This window comes from Manis javanica, chromosome 17 (assembly GCF_040802235.1).
Source record: "Manis javanica isolate MJ-LG chromosome 17, MJ_LKY, whole genome shotgun sequence".
NCBI lineage: Eukaryota > Metazoa > Chordata > Mammalia > Pholidota > Manidae > Manis > Manis javanica.
Genome location: NC_133172.1, coordinates 39,722,513 through 39,743,797, shown reverse-complemented (window position 1 = coordinate 39,743,797; position 21,285 = coordinate 39,722,513).

Genomic DNA, 21,285 nt, shown 5'->3' with positions numbered 1-21,285 from the left:
CCAGAGGCCTCAGGGAAAGAAGAGTACGTCCTTTCTCTTCTTTGATAGGATTGGCTGAGTGTGCTGTGGGGTGCCCTGGAGAATCAGCTCTAACCAGGGCATTGACCTTGCCTATAAGGTTTATGCACTGATGGAGAAAACCTGCTAGAGTCCCATAATCTAGGTACTGGACAGACTCTGTTCAAATGTGTAATGGAGGTTACCTGGAGGACTCAGCAAGGGCTCACTGGAAGAAGAGGATCTGAGCCTGCAGAGAGGTGGAAAGTCAGCAGGTGGAGATGGGAAAGGCGGAGAGTACCTACAATCTGTCCGTCCGTCCTACAGTGGGTCACCCAGGCCCTGTGCTAAATTCAGGGAGGCACAGATGAGCACACTGCAGCCCCACCCTGACAGGAACTCCTGGATTGAGGCGCCGAATGCCGGGAGTGTGTGTGAGCAGATGGTGTGGAAGTCAAAATGAGGAATTGGGCACGAGTGAGTTCCTGGCTTCCATCTAGCTCTGGAATTCCAACAGCCAGGAGATTATTTCTCACCTGCTAGGCCACCTTGGGCTACTCACTGGCTATGTTGCGACCCTGTTTCTCCCATAACATATAAAGACCTCCTCCAGGGCCAACCCTTTGCTTTCCAGATCACTTCAGATGCCCCCACTGTCTCATCTCCTATCCCAAGGACACCAGGACCCCTCCAGTTTGCTTTGAAAATGCTCCTCCACCTCCCCTGGAAGCCTCACTAGACCCATGGAGACTGAGCTTGTGCTGAGTCAGGGCAAGGGGTAGATCTAATTATATTTTAAAATTCCAATATTCATGCATACTCAATGCAGAAAACTTGGAAGATGCAGAGAGAACAATAAAAATCTCTAATAATTCCACCATCTAAAGATAACTAGTGTTAACATGCTAACATTTTGGGGGTTGTGTCCTTCTATGTGTGTGTGTGTGTGTGTGTGTGTGTGTGTGTGTGTGCGCGCGCGCGCGCGCGCGCGCACGCATGCACATGCATGTGTATTTGCCCCAGAGGAATCATACTGCACATATTGTTGGAGCGCCAACTTTTTTTACTTGCCAGTATATAATGAACATTTACCCTGATAATTATTTTTCTACAGTGTATAATAGCTGCACTGTCTTTATTATGTGGGAACTTCATTATTTTCCAAGCCAATCCCATACTGTTTAGGCATTTAGGATGTTTCCAAGTTCTCAGTGAAAACAATGTTGCAAGCAGTCCACCCAAACTGTCTGCTTTGTCCAAATCTGGATGACCTTTGAAGGCCACTTTGCAGCTTCCCTGTGCCTGACTCCTTGGCCCTTGACACCTGCCAACCCATCCTCAGAAGGAGGGCAGTACATGCTTAAAAGCCCCAGTTGTCTACAAACCATATGGGTTCCTGGGGGAAGCTGAGGAAGGAGTGGAGTGGTTGCCAGCTGCCACCTGTGTGGTTATGCCAATCACATTTTAAAGCCTGAGGTTTTGATCTTGTACTTGTAAGATGGCACCATTGGGGGAACCTTAGTGAAGGGTACACAGGACCTCTCTATACTTTTTTGCAACTTCCTATATTTCTATAACTGTTTCACATAAATTTTAAAAAGAACAAACCCAAGGCAGCCCGGGGGTTAACTACTTGGCCCCATCTCAGGAAGTAATGTTTTTAAGTCTATACTTTGTCACAAGGATCAGAGCTAAGATTTCCCTGCCTCAGTTTCCCCTGAAGGATGGCAATTGTTTTAGGGAAAGGCAGTCCTTCTGATAAGTGGTAGGTGGCCCTGTAGGCTTTCTTTTATCCGAATGCTCCTGCTGGCCCGAGCAAGCGTGTACTTGGGAAGCTGACCAACCCCTCTTCGGCCGGAAGGAGACCCAAGGGGCAGGGAGGAGGCACAGCTTACCCCATGGGCCTGGGGAGCTCCGAGGTAGACAGGAGTCTGGCAGAAAGCAGGCAAAAAGCTGAGATTGACTCTTTGGAGGAGAGCAAAGCCATTCTCCTTCCCAAATAGGACACGTGTCTGGAGGAGCTTCTGTCCTGACGTTCTGGGGAGAACTGGCCCACCTCCTGCAGTGTCACTGTCCCAGCCCCACCCAGGCCTCAGCTAGAGCTGCTCCCAGAGCTGGGCACGTGCCACTCCCCAGACTTGGGCTGGACTTGGCCCTATGGCTGGACTGCCCAGTGGCACTCTCCCCTCTGGGGGTCATGGTGTCCCTACAGTCTTCAGTACCACAGCAGCGCTGGGTTGAATTAGAGGTTCTAACCAAGTTTTCAGATAATAGAAACCAAGGAACTTAATGAGGATGTTATGTCCAGGGTCCCCAAGACCATTCTCAAGCTCCATGATTTGCTAGAAGGACCCCTAGAACTCAGAAAAGCCACTACATCAGGGTGGGGCACCATGCTGTGGTGAAAGGAGACAGAGCAGAATCAGGAAAGAGCAAACGTGCCTGAGCAGAGTCCAGGAGACATCAGGTGTTCTGGGTGCCCCTCCCTGCCAGTGGAGTCGCACAGGAACACACTCCTCCAGCACCGATGTGCAGCATACGGACGAGGATGCTCACCTGAGCCTTGGTGTCCAGGGTTTGTATTGGGACTCAGTCACAAAAGCAGGCAGCACCAGTGTGACTGACCTTAGCTACTCAGTCTCCAGGCCCTGAGAGGTCAAAATGATACAGTGTGGTCCAGGGCGCAGGCATTCAAAACCAGGCAATCACCGTGGTCATATTGTTAGTGTGAACTCTCTGGACAGATGCTGTGTAGCCCAAGGCCTCAGACACACAAAAACATTCTTATTAGGCATAATATTCCAAGGGCTTGGAGGTTATCTCCCAGGAGTGGTCAAGGGCCAGTCCATTCTTTGGAACATGCAGGAATTAAGCAACCCAAGCTACTGAGTTGACTCCTTACTGCACAGGTGTCAATCATTAATTTTCCCACTTGTGCACACAAACTGTCATCTACTATCAATATGATTTCATAAAAGAAGGAGGTCTAACTCCAAGAAGGGAACCTTGATATCATGATGTGAGACCTGTCAGTGCTTCCCAAGAGAAAGTTATTGGCCTGACTTGGCTAGCTTGGAAGATGAGGAGCGGGGCCAGGAGCCACCCACATACTGGGAACATGACACGTACATTTTTCTTCTTGTCCATACACTTTCGTCTCCAGCAAGGAACAGATGAGCTCAGAGGCTCTCGCTGGCTTCTGCACCAGCTCCGGACTAGACGTCCCTGCTCTGATCAGGGGGGAAGGACCAGGCCCTGCTGAGGGTGGAAGGTGATCTGGGATCCTCCCTCAAGTGCTCAGCCAGTTCCTTCTTTCTTTTCTCAGGTCTTGTTGCTGTTGCCACATATCCTGGTAAAGAGAAGTCTGTTCTTTTTAACAAGTGCCCTGGCCCTTACCACAGGCTCCAGTCCCCCCTCAGCTGACACACTAGGATAAATCAGCTATTCTTCTAAAGCCCTGCCTCATCCCGTTTGCCTCTGTCAGCCTCTGTGCATGGAGCCGAGTCATCAGAGGCCTGGTCTGCGGGTCTGTGGGGGCCTCATGACCTGGAGTCAGACGGCTCTGGGTTCCACCAGCTATTACCTGGGTGACCTCAGGCAAGTTTCCTAACCTTGCAGTTTGCTCCTCTCTCAAAAGGGTCTAACAATAAAGCTGTGAGGAGTGAGTGAGTTGATAACTGAAGACCTCTCAGCCCAGGGCCTGGTGCTCAACTGAGGTCCACTGTTAAGTGTTAGGGTGATGAATTTTGTGGTGCCAGGTACAAAGTGTCAGAGTTGAAGGGGATCCTTGTGATGAGTGCAGTAGGTGCACTGACACATCTGGTTGCCTTGGAGCTGGGTGCTAAGAATCTAGAGTCCCTTGGGAGTGGCATCTGCGCCTTGGGAGGAGGAGCACAACTCAGGTACATGGCAGAAAGAGACCTAGTAGGGTACTGGGGTATCATAAAGATTGAGGGGCCTGTTCACCACAGGGCCTTTGCACATGCATTCTCTTTGCCTGGGGACCCCTTCCTTCCACTTCCTACACTTCCCTTGGCTAATCCTGCTTATCGTTCGGGTATCAGTTGATGTCACCTGACTCCCCTCCTGTGTTCCCATCATGCCACATGCTTAATAAGAATAATACCAATAATAATAGCCCACTATTTATTAAGCCCTTACTATGTGCCAGACAGTGCTAAAAGCCCTATCTACATGCTATATCATTTGATCTTCCCAATACTTGGAGAGAGAACTGTAGCTTTATTTTTCTGATTTTACAGATGATGAAATAGGTTCAGAAAAGTGACATACACAACATGACTGCCCTCTCTTGACCCAGCACAGGGGTTGTCTGTGTGTGGGTTCATCTCCAACCTGGACTATGAGCTTCCTGAGGGCAGGGACTGTGTCTTTCTGGATACTGAGCCTCAGCATCCAGCCCTGGGCCTGATCCTCAGCATGGGCTCAGTACATGGGAGCCCTCCACCAACATTTGTTGAAGAAACGAAGGGGCAGGTGAGCAGTGAAGTTCCAATGAGTGCTTGGCTCCCCACAGTCAACAAATGCTACTAGTACAGTGGGAGAATAATGCCTCCCCCAAATCTGTCCATGCCCCAGTCCCAAGACCCTGTGAACATGCTATGTTACTTGGCAGAGAGGAATGAAGGCTACAGATGGAGCTAGCTGCTAACCAACTGACTTCAAAAATAGGGAGGTTATCCAATGAGTTCTGCACAGTGGTATAGAAGGCATGTCAAAGTGTGGGCAAAGGGTCTGTTTGTTTCTACACAGAAGATCAAGGCCTAGCTTGGATACCCAGAAAATGAACTAAGATACGATATGAGGAGGAGCTTCCGGCATCAGCACTCTCTGGAGGACTTGTGCCGGGGGATGATCATCAAAAAGCCTCCACAGGGATCCGGACGATGCTGCGGTTGTGGCTGCATCCAGCCCACTGTCTCCTGGACTTGCCATAAGAATGAGGAGGGAGATGTCTAGGCTGGCATGTGCATACAGTGAGACAATGAATTTGACCAGATCTGTACTGTTGGAACTCAACCGGGAGTTGGGAGGGGTGCAAGTTGTAGCACACCAAAATCTCATGACTATAGACTATCTATGGTTAAAAGAACATATGGGATGTGAACAGATCCCAGAAATGGGCTGCTTTAATTTGTCTGATGGTTCAAGTACAGTTGGACAATATCCATCATATCATAGATAAATTTTCACAAATGCCTAGGGTGCCTAAATGGTTTTCTTGGCTTCACTGGAGATGGATGGTAATTATAGATTTGCTTTGTTTATGTCACCGTATTCCTATTATGTTAATATGTGTGTGCAAATTAGTTAGTAGTTTAAAACCTATACATACTTAAGGTACTCTACAAGAAGATATGTCAAAGAAATAATCAATCCTCCCATGTTTCCTTCATATGCTACATCTATAGCTTTTCTTCTTCCTTCCTAATTACAACCCTTAAATAGAATTGGTGCCTCATATCGAATTTACCGAGTATCATAATTCCTCCAGGTGGTAAAGATACCTCGAGACAAGTGCTGGGCATAGAAGCCACAGGGCATAAATCTGCAAAGAAGTAAAAAGCTAACCTTTGCAAACAATATGGCTTCTCTCTCACTTACCAACTTTACATTTCCCTGTATGGCCCCGGAAGATGACTGGTTAGCCAGAGACGGGTAAGATTCCTCAAGGGAGGAACAACCTAAGACAGGCACAGTCGCAGGGGGGCCATCAGGTGAGAATTTGGGGATCAATAGAGGTGAGGCTCAGAACCTCACCCCCCCCTGCTTTGAGAGAAATCTTCTGCATCCGTGGATGTCTTGCTGCCCTTGTCTAGCCTGGATTAATACTTAGTCCATAGGCACACACCTGATCATCTGATCATCTACATTTGCCTTCTTACAGCACTAAACTATGTTTTCTACCTTTATCTTGCATCTACCTACCACTTCAGCATTTTATTAAAAATAAAAATAATAATAATAATAGGAGAAATGTGGGATCAACATATAAATCAAGTACAAAAATCAAATGAATATTCATATTTGACCTGATTATTTATAGGTCATATTGCATGATCAAAACCGAAAGTTTCTGTGATGAATGCCCTTGTACTGTTCACCATGTAAGAATTTATTCACTATGTAAGAATTCGTTCACCATGTAAGAACTTGTTCGTTATGCTTCAGAAGATTGGAGACTGACGAGAATTAGGCTTGAGATGGATTAATGATTGAACATTGAGCGTTGACCCCCCTATACTGAATTTTATTGTTGTCAACAACCATTTGATCAATAAATATGAGAGATGCCCTCTCAAAAAAAAAAAAAAAATAGGGAGGTTATCCTGGAATAGCTGGGTGGGCCCAGTGTGATTGCAAGGGTCCTTAAAAGGAAGAGGGAGGCAGGAAAGACCCAGAGAGAAGGCAGCATGAGAAGGACTTGATTCGACCGTGTTCCTGGCTTTAAAGATGGAACAAAGGGCCATGAGCCAAGGAGAGCAGACAGGCTTTAGAAGCTGGAAAAAGCGAGGAAGTGGACTCCCCCTAGGGCCTCCAAAAGGAAGGCATTCCTGCTGACAGCTTGATTTTAGGCCAGTGAGACCCATTTCAGACTTTGGGCCTCCAAACCTGCATGAAAATAAATCTGTATGGTCTTAAGCCACTTATGCACTAATCTTTCACAGCAGCAGTAAAAACTTATACAGTTGGAGTATAAGAACAAAGAAAAAAACTGAAGGAACAAAACAGCAGCAGACTCACAGAACCCAAGAATGGACTAATAGTTACCAAAGGGAAAGGGATTGGGGAGGATGGGTGGAAAGGGAGGGATAAGGGTGGGGAAAGGGGCATTATGATTAGCAGACAATGTGGGGGAGGGGCATGGGGAGGGCGGTACAACACAGAGAAGACAAGTAGTGATTCTATAGCATCTCACTATGCTGATGGACAGTGACTGTAATGGGATATGTGGTGGGGACTTGATGATGGGGGGAGTCGAAGCTCCCTGAACCCCCTTACATACCCTATCCTAGGCATCTCTTCCAGCTGGCTGTTCTGAATTATGTCCTTTAAAATTAACACTGTAATCTTGTAAAAAAAAACAAATGCTACTACAATGCCCCATCCCTGATGATGAGGTTCACACTCTCTCTGGTCACTTATTAAATGAATGTTGAATAGAATTGGATCATTACTGTAAGCATTTACCATCAGTAAAGACACATAAGAAAATAGTGCTTTTTCATAGTTTGGATTTATTACATCAGAGGCTGAATTGGGTGGTCTCTAGTCTCCAGATGGATTAGATGTCGATCCTGAGACCAAGCCGGGCTGGATGGGGCCACAGAGAATGGCACGAGGGGTCTGCAGGGGAAGGCAGCCTCCGACTGGTGAGTGACCAGTGATGCTGGGGCAGGTGGGGTTGGTGTCCTGGACCACCCAGGGCCTCAGGCCTGAGGGTGCTGCCTCTGGGTGCCACACCTGCTGGCTCCAAAGTTATCAGGGATGCCGGCAGGTCCCAAGCACCGCCCCCACCCCCGTTCGCCCCATCAGCCTAACAGCCCTCAGTCAGCTCGCACTGCTGTAACAAAATACCATAAACTGGGTGGCTTGTCAACAGTTCTGGAGGCTGGAATTCTGAGATCAGGGTGTGGCGTGTCAGGTTCAGCTGAGGGCCCTCTTTAGGCTTTCAGACAGCCATTTTCTCGTGTCCTCATGTGGTGGGGAGCAGAGAGCTCTCCGGAGTCCCCCTTTTTTTTTTTTGGTATCATTACATGAGTAACATTATGGTTACTAGACTCCCCCTAGAGTTAGTCCATTCTTGGGTTCTGTGATTCTGCTGCTGTTTTGATCCTTCAGTTTTTGCTTTGTTCTTATACTCCACATATGAGTGAAATCATTTGATACTTGACTTTCTCCACCTGGCCTATTTCACTCAGCATAATATCCTCTAGCTCCATCCATGTTGTTGCAACTTGTAGGATTTATTTTCTTCTTATGGCTGAGTAATATTCCACTGTGTATATGTACCACATCTTCTTTATCCATTCATCTGCTGATGGACACTCAGGTTGCTTCCATTTCTTGGCTATTGTAAATAGTGCTGCGATAAACATAGGGGCGCATCTGTCTTTTTCAAACTGGGCTGCTTGCCTTCTTAGGGTAAATTCCTAGGAGTGGAAATCCTGGGTCAAACAGTATTTCTATTTTGATTTTTTTGAGTAACCTCCATACTGCTTTCCATAGCGGTTGAACTAATTTACATTCCCACCCTTCTCCACATCCTCACCAACATTTGTTGTTGTTTGTCTTTTGGATGTTGGCCATCCTAACTGGTGTGAGGTGTCTGGAGTCCCTTTTATAAGGGCACTAACTCATTTATGAGGACTCCACTCTCACAATCTCCCCTCTCAAAGGCCCCACCTCCTAATACCATCACATTGGGGGTTAGGATTTCAACATATGAATTTTGGGGGGACAGAAACATCCAGTCCATACCGAGCCCCACTGCAAAAGTACCACAATGATGCCAATGTACTGGAGTTGCAAACAGCCAGCTATTGTAGGCTTCACTGTGCTGGGCACTGTTCCAAGTGCTAAGCATCCTTCACCCATTTAGGCCTCCTAATAGCTCCACACAACTGGTGTTATCATGCCCACTTTACAGATGAGGAAACTGAAGCCTAGAAAGGTAAAGTCACTTGCCCACTCAGACAGCCAGTAGTTAGGAGCTGAACAACGTGGGGCTCGAGGGACCTCTGTGCTTACCATGCTCTGCAGCCTCTCTAGATGGCATAATGATTGTAAAAGCAATACCACCTCACATTTGCATAAGACCTGTCCATTCACTGTCATCCTCACAGGGCTGGTCATGATTACTGCTCCTGGCTTACATTTTGGGGAACAGAGCTCATGAGAGGGAGGCACCCAGCCACTGTCCTGGCTCCAAATCCAGAGTCTCTCTCCAGTACCAGCTGCCCCCTGCCTCACCCTGATGCATTATTTATGGCCCATTACTAACCTCCTGCAGGGGTCCAGATGCTGCCTGCCAGAGCTGTGACCTGGCTGTGTCTCCTGGAGAGCACCGAGGGCAGCTCCTTCCCCATCCTCTCCTCCCTCCTGTCCCCCTTGCAGCTTCTCTGGGTCTCGGCTGGCTCCTGGTGTATGGCACAGCCTGTCCCCTCTCGCCACTCACGAGAACTACCTTGTAAGCAGTTTCCCCTGTGCCAAGCCAGCCAACACATTCAGCAAGCTCCCAGCATTTTGAGCCAAGCAGTGGCAGCTGCAAAATCTAGACTCGTCATCCCCACCGCAGGGCCAGCGTGTGTGATGGGCGGATAGCGTCTGCTGTGCATCTCATGAGAGGAGGGCATGTGTATCTGTTACAAATTGAAGCATGGAATTTAAGCACTCACACCTGAACACGTTTGCGTTGCCTCCTCTAGATCTTGTAGCTGAAAGCAACTAAAAGGATCAATTTCTTCTTCCTTCTCACCACAGGGAAGATGTGTTTATTTAGAGCTACAGTTAAGGTTGAGAGCAGGACCTCCAGAGTCCCTGGGGCCCAGAGCTTTGGAGCTGGGAGACACTGAGCAAATTGCTTAATCTCTCTGCATGTTAGTTTCCTTCCTGTTACATACCTCACAGAGTCCTTACAGGGTTAATGGAGACAAGGCAAGCAGAGCCATCAGCAAAAAGCCTGAGGGACAGCAAGCGCCAATAAACATCTTTTGACAATGCACCACATTCTGCCTCCATGGTGGCAAAGGAGGAGTTGGGATCACAAACTCAGGAGGAAGGACACCTGGAGGAAAGGAGAAGCCAAGGGCTGGACAGGCTGAGTTCACTGGCATCTAGGCAGCAGCAGGGTCACCTTGATCTCAGTTTTCATATCCACAAAATGGGCAATTGCTGAACTTAGCAGTTGTTTAATATCCTGGCTAGTGCCCTGGAAGTCTGAAAAATGGAAGTGAAAACTCCAGGTAAATATAGAACTCACCCCTTGGACTGAATTCTCCCCATTTTCCTCAGAATTCAAGGCGCTTGGCACATGTTAGCACATAAAACCAGACAACAGACATCAGTTTATCTTCCCCACATTTAAGCTCAAATCTCCCAGGCCCTGAGTGACTGGCTGAAGGTTCTCAGCATCATCTGGAGATGCTGTTGCCCATGTAGCCACTGACCCCCCGACCCTGGGGCCCTGGCTAAGGGGAACTGGAAGCACCAAAGAATCTGTGCCTTTCTTCAGCTTCTGCAGTGATTTCAAAGCAGATGGCCCATGGGGGGAAATTAGAGATCAAATACCCTGCTGGAGATTGTTCCAGATGCCTCTGGAATGAGTCCTCGATGTCCTGAGTCCTGTCACCTAAGATCTCCTCCGTCCTCAGTCCCTGAAAATGGAAGGACTGGGCTTCCCCACACCTCACCACCTCCCATTCCTCTGATCCAGCATCACTGGTTTTCATATCTTGATGAACTTCCAGTCACCCTAACTGTTTTGCACCCAGGACAATTAACTTTTGTTTAGCAGATGCCCAGCCTTGGAGGCACAGGAGAGGGAGTGAAGATGGGTCTACAGCAAGGTCTTCCTCAGCCCAGGAAATGCAACTTGAAGAGCACACCTGCTGGCGACGAGACAACTAAGGGTGTCTGTGTGATCAGTGTCCATGAGCCACGAGGGCAGCATCCTCACTGTCGGACATGGTACCTGGTCCATCCAGGGGGTACTGGGTAAATGTTGAGGGTGGCAGAGGGATGGATGCACGCACCTAGACACCTGCTGGACCCAGAGCTCTGCTTAGTCCACTGTGAGAGGCTGCAGTACCAATCACTGATCAATAAGTAATCATTGCCCTCCTCTCCTACCTCAGGCCAGTGTAACTTCCTGTCCCCGCCAACTTCACGCTTGGCCGTGTGACCTGCTTTGGCCACTGCAGTGTCAGCAGAGGCCTTGCATGGGCTTTTGAGGTCAGGTTGGTTCAACAGCCCACTGTTGTAAGAAGGATACACATCGGGTAGCTGCCGCCTGCAGAGCCTGGGCCATAGAAGGAGATGAAGGTGGCAGGCCTGGCAATGCCCCAGCCAGGCTGCAGACCCCTGGGTAAGAGAAACAAACACTCATGGTGGTAAGTCTCGGCATTTTGGGGATGGCTTTTCACGCAGCATTACTGCAACAAGAGCTGATTAGTTCACCAGGCTCAATCTATTTTTCCAGAGGCTCCTGAGGCTGCTGGCTTTGCCTGCTTTAAATCCCATGGCGTGATTTCTTACCTGTGAATCAGCAAGATTCTGGTTCTAAGGTTCCAAGTCATTTTGGTGATCCTGGTGGTGCTCAGTCCCCTCCCACTCCAGAGTCATCTGTGGACCTCCTGGACACATACCTGTCCTTTCTCCATCTCCTTTGTCCTAGGAGCAGCCACAATAATCACCTACAAGCCTTGAGCGCTGACCACAAACTGCTAACCCATCTGAAATAGTTCTTACCACTGGTAAGTGGGAGAGTAAAGGCGCTTGCCTAGATATCCAAGCCTATGCTCTTAACCACTCTTTCGAAGAGCATCCTTATATTGGTAGAAATGCCAGGTTTCCCAGGACAGAGTCCTCCCCAAGCCCTCTTCCACACACCCCCTTCTCTAGGGCCACCTTCCAGTTTCCACTCGTGCAGCCACTTGCCAATTGCAGTGAATGTACTCAATCCCTGATCCTGCAGTTAATTATTTCAAAAAGACATTTGGAAACTCAGCTGTGCTGGGCCTAATGTGTTCCCTTTTGCTAATTTAATAATTCTGTTTTTAAAAAATGAGCATGCTTTTTTAACTTGTTCACTGAACTGTTTGTTTGTCATTTCATTACCCTCCAGATATTCCTCATTGTTCTTTCCTTTGAACCCACACTGACATGAGTCCTATGGATTTCAGAGCTGAGACCTATGTTTTGTGACTGGGGTGTCTGTTCACCAAGGTCTGGGCCTGGGCTGTCTATATGCCTAGACTCAGTAATCAGGTGGAAGGACAGTCTAAAATCATGAAAAACCTCAAGTACTGGCTCAATTTTAAAGGAGGCAGCTTGGGTCCTTACTGCTGTATTTGGCTCACCAAATGCCAAGAGTGGTTATTTCTGGGTGGTGGATTTTAAGGGAGTTTTTAATTTCTTCTTTAGGTGCCCCTTATCTGTTTTAGTTTCCATTGCTTTTAATTTACAAAGGCATGTATAAGTTTAACAGGAATAAAGTTATTCTTACTAAAAATAATGTGTATCAGACCCTGAAGGAATCTGACCCTTCAGGTAAACTGTCAAAGCAGGTCTGGCTTTTATGAATTTCTTAAATTAACTTTTATAAGCTCACTACATGAACTTCCAGGAACTTGTTAAAGTCACTCAGAGAAGCAGAGCCCTCCAGAAATGAGCAGAGCTCTGTGCAAACACAGAAAACAAGACCCAGGCTAACAGTTACATTCATGAAACAATTTATATGTATTTTTAATAAGTGGAACAGACCTCTAGTTTTAAAAATGTTTGCTAAATCTGACATACCACTTTTCTTCACACTTGGAATGACTTGACTTAAAGTTGCAAATTGACTGTCGGTGGGATCTGTTTCTATATGTTTCTCATTCAACTAACCCATTGAGTTTTGCAGTGTTAGGCAGTGTTCTAGGCTCACAGGAATCAGTAGGGAATGCAGGTGAGTCCTCAGGCTTCAGCAGAACAGTCATACCATTGGATAAGTGCTCTGGGAGGGCACAGGGGAAGCGCAGAAGCAGCCCTTTCCCCTGCCTGAGCAAACCAAGGAAGGCTTCACAGACAAAGTGATTGACACTTAGGAGTTCACCAGAAGGAGAAGTGGGGAAGACATTCTAGGCAAAGGAAGAGGATGTGCAAAGTCACCTGGGGGGTATGATGGTAGGAAAAACTAGAATTGTGTTCCTGAAATAGCAAGTTGCTGGCTGTGACTATGATTTAGTGTATAAGGCATGTGTTTGCACATTGGCTGGGTGGTAAAGAGCTCTGAATGATGGGCTAAGAAGTGTATCTGGTTGGAGATGGGGAGCTATTAAAAGGTTTTAAGCAGGGTAGTGGCATGATCATATCTGCCTTTTAGAATGGCTTCTCAATGGATGTATATGTGAGGGACCTACATGAGAGACGTCAGTATTTGAACAGAGAAAATTTAATGTAAAGAATGAACTAGGTTGTCCATCAGTAGATGAATGGATAAAGAAGATGTGGTACATATACACAATGGAATATTATTCAGCCATAAGAAGAAAACAAATCCTACCATTTGCAACAACATGGATGGAGTTAGAGGGTATTATGCTGAGTGAAATAAGCCAGGCGGAGAAAGACAAATACCGAATGATTTCACTCATATGTGGAGTGTAAGAACAAAGAAAAACCGAAGGAACAAAAGAGCAGCAGAATCACAGAACCCAAGAATGAACTAACAGTTACCAAAGGGAAAGGGACTGGGGAGGATGGGAGGGAAGGGAGGGATAAGGGTGGGGAAAAAGAAAGGAGGTATTACAATTAGCCTGTATAATGTGGGAGGGGCATGGGGAGGGCTGTGCAACACAGAGAAGACAAGTAGTGATTCTACAACAACTTACTATGCTGATGGACAGTGACTGTAATGGGGTTTCTGGGGGGGGCTTGGTGAAGGGGGGACCCTAGTAAACATAATGTTCTTCATGTAATTGTACATTAATGATAACAAACAAACAAAAAAGATCTTTAAAACCATCAAAAAAAAAATGAATGAACTAGGTATATCTGTCCATCTACCCATCCCTCTAGTCATCCATCATTCCATCTTACCTTTTAATGTTTTTCAAAGTAAATTGCAGGTATCAGTGCAATCCCCCAAATACTTCAGTAGGTATGTCATTACTTAAAGTTCATTTTCTTCAGTTTTTTTCTTTTAATGTAAACTTTACATACAATGAAATGCAAAAATCCTAAGCATACATGGATGAATTCTGACAAATGAATATACTTGTGTAACCCAAATTGCTATCCAACTATGAGACACTATCATCACCCTAGAAAACTCCCCATGCCCTTCCTCAGGTGATCCCTGCCTCTGTCCCCAAGAGACAACCACTGTTCCAACTTTTTTCTACCATAAATTAGTTTAGTTGAGTTTTCTCAACCCCAGCACTATTGAGATTTTGGTCCAAATAATTCTCTCTTGTTGGAGGCTGTCCCCTGCATTATCTAGCCTGGCCTAGAACTTCATATAAATGGAATAAACTTTTTCATTTGGCTCCTTCCCCTTAATACAGTGTTTATGAGCTTTACCCATTTGTTTTGTGTAGTTGTGGTCCTTTTTTATTGCTGAGTAGTATTCCATTGCATGGTTATAAAATAGTTTCTTTATCCATTCTCCTGTTGATAGACACTCAGACCATTTCGAGTTTTTGGTTATTAGTTATTATGCATAAGGCTGCTGTGAACATTCTTGTGAAATATTTTTGTGTGCAGATATCTTCTCTTAGCTAAATAGCTAAGAGGAATTGCAGAGTCTTTGGGGAGGTGTATAATTAGGTTTTTAAGCCACCACCATTCTCTTTTCCTAAATGGTTGAACCATTTGACATTCCCACAAACAAGTTATGAGAGTTCTAATAGGTCCGTGCCCTTGCAAACATTTGGTCACTAGTCTTACAAGTTTAAACTTTCTGAGGAAGTTAACTTTTCATTGTGGTTTAAGTGTGCATTTTCTTAATGAATAAGATGTTAAGCACTTGGACCCATTAGGTGCTTGTATATCTCCTTTCATGAAGGCTCTCTTCAAATCTTGTGCTTGTTTCATATTGGCTTGTCTGTCCTTCTATTACTGAATTGCAGAAGAGTTCCCAGTCTGTATGGGGGGACCATAGGGGGCTGGCCTGGGATGGAGGCGAGGGCTGGAGCTCTGAGGGCTCCCCAGCATCCTGTTGAAGCCCAGTGCATCCTGGACCAGGGGAGGCTTTGTTCTGCTCCACCTCTGACTCCCCTTCCCCCAGCCTCCTCTGCCAAACACTGTCTTGGCAGTAGCAGGCTGTCTCCTGTGCCACCTTCATGTACCTCTGTTAGGAGCTGGGTTGTAACCCCCACCCGAAATTCATACATTAAAGTTCTAACTCTCAGTACCTTAGAATGTGGCTGTCCTTACAGAGTCTTTAAAGAGTGATTAAGGTTAAATGAAGTCATCAGGGTGGACTCTAATCCAGTATGACTGGTGTCCTTACAAGAGCAGGAAACCTGGACACAGACAGAAGGAAGGCGAGGTGAGGACACAGGGAGAAGGCGGCCACATACAAGACAAGGACAGAGGCCTCAGGAGAGACCAAACTTGTGGACGCCTTGATCTTGGACTTCCAGCCTCCAGAAATGTGAGAAGATAAAATCTGCTGTTGAAGCTGCCCAGTCTGTGGAACTCTGTTAGGGCAGCGCCAGCAGAATAGCACCGCCTCGCCCGAGAGCAGCGAGCCGCCCTCACCACTGCCCATCCTGGCAGTCACCCTCTCTGTGTGCGACCTTTGCCAACAAGATCAAGATTCTCCACTTGAGCAAGTGGAGGACCAGATAACAGTTCATTTATTTTACGATAAAGCTTTTGCTCCATCACTTCCACTTTCCCCATCCTTTGGTTTGAGCCAGACTCAGAGGCAGAGGGGCTTCATGGGTGGGGCATTTATGTGGCTTCCACCCTCGGTGCTCCAGCCTTGCAGATGCACAGGTGACTTTGTCTCAGGCCAGCACCTTCGTCTTCCTGATAAACCGTCTCCATCAGGGAAGTGGGATTAACAGTATAGCCAACCTGGAAGGTGCTCGTGAGGCCTAAGGAGTAAGGCTGTGCAGCTCCGGCTCACAGCACTCAACAGTTTTGGCCAGTCTGCTGCGGGCAGCAGCTCCCTGCACAGGCACAGCAGCCTGGGTGGGGGCCCTGCCGGCATTCTCCCTGCACAGGGAAGCCCGTGGTCGGAGGACTTGAGGGACTCACCCAAAGTCCTGAGGCTCCAAGTGTTAAAGCTGGGACTGAACTTCAAAGTTTGGAAAGTTTTGGGGGAAAAATCATCTTTGACAAAAGCTGTGCTATGTACCATCCGACCTCCTCCCTTGCTCCCTAGAATACCAGTCACGGGAAAGTTAAGCCTGCATGAATATTTGAGGCTTAGCTCCACAGACAAAAGAAACCAAGCCAGAATCAGAAGAGACGCTGCCCCTGCAGCAAGACGAGATGCTGCGGGCTGGGAAAGGGCCCTCAGGGAGTAGTGGACAGACTGGGACACCGGCAAACCAAGGCTGGTGGGCCCAGGCCTGTTGCAACCCAGAGATGTGCATGTTTATTTATGTGATGTTTATTATTTATTTTTATGTACTGGACTTCCTTGAACGCTCAGATCTGGCAACTGGGTAGCCCATGGCTGGAACGGAAAGCCACTGGCCTTTCTGTAGGACATGAGCTCCCCAGTGCTGCAGTCCCCACCCTTGCTGTCCTTTACACTTGGCTCATTTCACTCATGGATGTCACTTGCATGACCTTCAAAGGGACTGGGTTTGAGACCTCTGCCTCTCAGGGGTTAATGCTGCCTTTCTCAGAAAGAGCTTCTGATCTAGAAGTCATGGGCAAAAGCCAGGGGTCCTGTGAATGTGGATGAGTGCACTCACCACGTGTTCCTGATATTTTAACATCGGGGGCCCTGAGGACCAAGGAGATACTGCGTCTCCCAAGGGAGCCAATCCTAGAGGCAGTAAATGTTGTAGCCTGAGTGTGCATCTTTCCTGTGCGAACTAGCACAAAGCGCACACCCCAAGCACATCCTTCATTGGCTCTCACACTCTCCGCTGCTGTTCCCCTGCCATAATCTCCCCAAGGCCAGGTAGCAGACAACTAGTGACGGTCCCCACACCGCAGAGCCCACTAGAATGACTTCAGTTAGCCAGTCCTAAGCCTGCTCATCCCATCTCACTGGCTCCTTCCCACAGAAACCATCATAAAGGCTCTTGCCCACGTTTCTCTCCTGCTCCCTCTGCCTCCTGACCCCCAGCGCTTCCTCCTGTGGCTCTGCATGGCCTCGTGTGGCCTGGAGCCCCCTCTTGGGCTCTATGAGTAGCAAGCTGTCTTTTCAGTGGCTATCATCTTAGTCTGTTGGCCTTATTATACCTGAATAATGAAATCTATGTTTTAAAGCAATGAGCAACACAGAGTGCACCTACCTTTATGCCCGTCATTCCACTAACCTCTAAATGCAACTTAGCCTTTTCTTCAACTATCATCATAGGCAACGACAGTCTCACAGTATTGATGTCTCTGCTTCATTAGACATCAGCTATTGGCATTCACACTACAGCTGTGGCAGATAATATGAAATACTATTTTCATTCTTTACTACTTTGAAATTATGGTAATTAAGAAGACTGTAGCAAGATGAAGAGCTTAGCAGGACTCTGGGCAACCTGGTTTGGACCCTGAGCACCAGCTGGCCTCCTGTGCATCAAGGACAGGAACGCAGGACCTCAACCTAAAGAAAGTGGGAGGTGATGGTTCTGGAAGCATAGCCCAAAGGGCTGGTAGGATGGGTCACAACTTGTGACAGCAGGCCACTGGTATGCTGTGTCCTCCATTTCTGTACTTCTGTGTCCTGGCAGCCCAGGACACATGCCTCTTGTGATAGACAAAATATGGAAGGTAGTTGTAAGCAGATATCCTAACACATAATTAAATAGCAGTAAATTATTCCCTTGCTGGTTTTACAAATAGGGAGTCTATTTGGTGCTAGATGTCTTTTAACACCTGTCTACCAAGATTTTGTTAATTTTTTTTAACAAAGAGAGACCAGCCTCATTGCATCTGCACTGTGTAGGGATTTGTCATATCATATTTATTTAGGTTTATGAATATTAATAAGGGGAAAGCTAACTAAGGTGGAGTAGGGAAGCTAAAAGGGGGAGCAGAACCAGACCATGTCAGTTACAGATCCCAACAGAACAATCCTTAGCAGGGAAGAATCGTCAATCACAGACCTCAGAAGGGAAAGACATACACTCCATCTCCTACAAAATGCTACCCCTGCAACTCAGCCAATGAGAAACTATTGTTAGGGTCCAGTAACTCAGGGTTTTCCCGAGAGAACAAAGGACACAGGCATGGAGATGTAAGTACAGGCAAAGTCTTTATTCCGCCAGCAGGCTGGGGTCGACAGCACCTCCCCCAACACGCAGACCGAGTCCGAGCTGCCGACCCCCAGGCAACTTTAGGTATTGCTTATATAGGATTTTCACAGCTGTTACACTGAAGCCCGCGCATTTCTACAACCAATAATTTTAAAACACATTCTATATTGTAACTAAGGGGAAACATTGTAACCTTTTAGGGAACACTCCAGTTGCCTGACCGCTTCAATTGTTATCTCTTGCTTACCCAAGCATGTCTACGTGACTTATCACGGATCACGACCCCAGGCTGTTGCCCACTTCTAGTTATCTAACTTAAAGTAGGCACATTTCTAAGCTTAGCCTCGGGTTGTTTATTCAAAACTGGGTGGCCCATGCTTTAGGCAGTCAGGTTAAATGTTATTAGTCCTTTTTCCTGACTCTTGATGCCCTCTGCTCTCCTTTACATTTCCCCCCTTTTCTTGATCAGACTAAGGAATCTTCCGCAGCGGTATCCAGGGCCTGATATTTTTGGTGAAGGACCAGGAGTTGGACGGTGTCAAACTTCTCTTGCACAAACTTAAGCAGCCTGTTTATTATACACGGGCCGATGGTAAGCAAAAACAGCAGGATGACCAGTGGCCCTGCAACGGCCGAGAGGAGGGTAGCAAACCATGGCTTGTGCTTAAACCAATATTCAAACTAGCTTTCGTTGCTGCTGCTTTCATATTCTTTACGCCGCCTGTCAATATCTTTTTTTAGTTTGGCTAAGGAATTTCTAACTGCACCTGTCTTATCTACATAGAAACAGCATTCTTCTTTTAGGGCTGCGCATAGCCCACTTTCTTTTAAGAACAAGAGGTCCAGGCCTCTTCGGTTCTGTAGGACCACCTCTGCCAAGGAGGTGAGGGATTGCTCCAGGTTTGATACTGACTGTCGGAGCTGTTCTAGATCTCTGTTAACTGCCAGCCTCAGGGTTGTGAGCCCTTTTTCCCGTGTCACGAGGGCTGCGACCCCAGTGCCTGCCCCTGCTATCCCTAGGGAGACGAGGATCTCAATGGTCAGGGCGGTAACAGCTTCCCTCTTGCTCCGGTGGGGATTCGGCCTTTCTTCCCAATAAGAAAGGAGAGAGTCATGAGAACGATATATTAGGCGAGGTAGAATGACCACCAGCACACAAAACTCATTATTAGTATTGAACACAGAGGTGGAAAGGGCCGGGGTGAGGCCTGTCTTTGAAGAGAGCCACTAACCCGAGGAGGGTATAATCCACTTTCCTTGCTCCCATGGGGTGCTATTACAGGAGGAGCATAACTGGCTCTGGGCCGTCGGGACTGTGCCTACACATGTACCAGCGATAGAGGCTTGAGCGATTGTAAGTCTCCACGGTCTCCCGTCCCAGTAAGTGGGATGGGAGTTGTTGGTAGTGTAGGAGCCATTTATCCTGATTGCCTCATAGAAGGGGGGTGAACCTGGGTAGCATAGCCAACAGGGATCGGTGAGGGAGGAAGTGGTGTGGTTAAGAGTCTCTACTACTGCCTGCACCATTTCCCACATGGGATTATCTAACCCGGAGGGAGTGTGCTGGGCCCATAACCCAGAGGTCGATGGACCCAGTCTTCTCGTGGGTTCTGGAGCAAGCGTCCTGGTCGGCATTTTCTCATCCTTTTTGCCCTTATCTTGGATTGAAGGTTTCTGGGGATTTATAACCGGTTGGGACCTACGGCGGCGGTGGGAGCTAACGCGGTTAATTTAATGGTGAGGGTTGAGCCTTCTTCCTCATGTCCCCAAGATTTATAGTACTTTATCCCCCATGTTAGCCCTCTTATCCAACGTGATACCTCAGTCTTTTTGCCCATCTCAGTGAATTGAATTCGTACCCAATCCCGGTCCCGGTCACAAGCCCTGTCCCTTTGCACGTGACGTGGGAGGCCCTGGTTGACATAAGAAAATTTGACAGCATCCCCTTTTGTAACCGGCCATTTCTGACCCCCATCGTTCGAGGTTACGCAGGTCAATTTGGCACACCAGAAGGGCCCCCACCCACATGACTCTCCTTTACCTGCTTTTGGGCAGGCATAAAATCCCTGGGCCTGGGTGCCAGCTGAAGGGGCGATCTCCCAAAGGGTCCGGTAACCTTGGTTGATCCGTCGAAGGCAGAAAAACAGGTCAGGCCACCAGGTTCCGAGTGGCGCACTGTGTTCTGATGACTTCTCCAGTTGCGCCGTTGACCAGCACCCAGGTCAGGCCCCATGGCTGGGGGGGGCTGGTCACAGATGTGGTTCCCTTTAAGGTCCATACTAAGGCACTTATCAGCAGGATCCCCTTCATCTTCGGCTTAGGTGTAGTTTCAGGGGATTCACAGGATGCTGCTGCACCTTCCACTCCTCCTTGCGGGCCCCTGGATCCTGATGAGGCAGGATCTTCCGAACGTGGGTGTGGTGTACCCAAGGAGCGATACCGTCAACCTTGAGAGCAGTGGGGGTGGTAAACAATACAACGTAAGGTCCTTTCCACCTGGGCTCGAGAGTCTTCACTTGGTGTCTCTTGACCCACACCATATCCCCTGGGACTATGCCATGTTCCGGGCTCGGAATTTTCCCGCCCTCGTAATATGCTCTGATCAGGGGCCAGATTTCCTGCTGCACTTTAGCAAGAGCTTGCAACACTTTCAGATAGTCAGGGGACGGGTCCTCTACACCGGGAAGCTGCACTCGCCGGATTATGGGTGGAGGAGCCCCGTACATTATCTCAAATGGAGTTAAACTATGTACATGGGGCGAGTTCCGAGCGCGGAAGATGGCTAAGGGAAGGAGGGTCACCTAGTCCCCGCCAGTCTCCAATACCAATTTAGAAAGGGTCTCCTTCAGGGTCCGATTCATTCTTTCTACCTGCCCAGAGCTTTGTGGGTTATAAGCACAATGTAACTTCCAATCTACTCCCAAAGCTAGGGCTGGTCCTTGCAGGACTTCGCTAATGAAAGCCGGGCCGTTATCGGAACCTATTGCTTCAGGGACCCCATATCTGGGGATGATTTCCTCTATTAATCTTTTTGCTACTACCTGGCTAGTCTCATGCTTGGTTGGAAAGGCCTCCACCCACCCAGAGAAAGTATCTACCATAACTAGCAAATACCTGTATC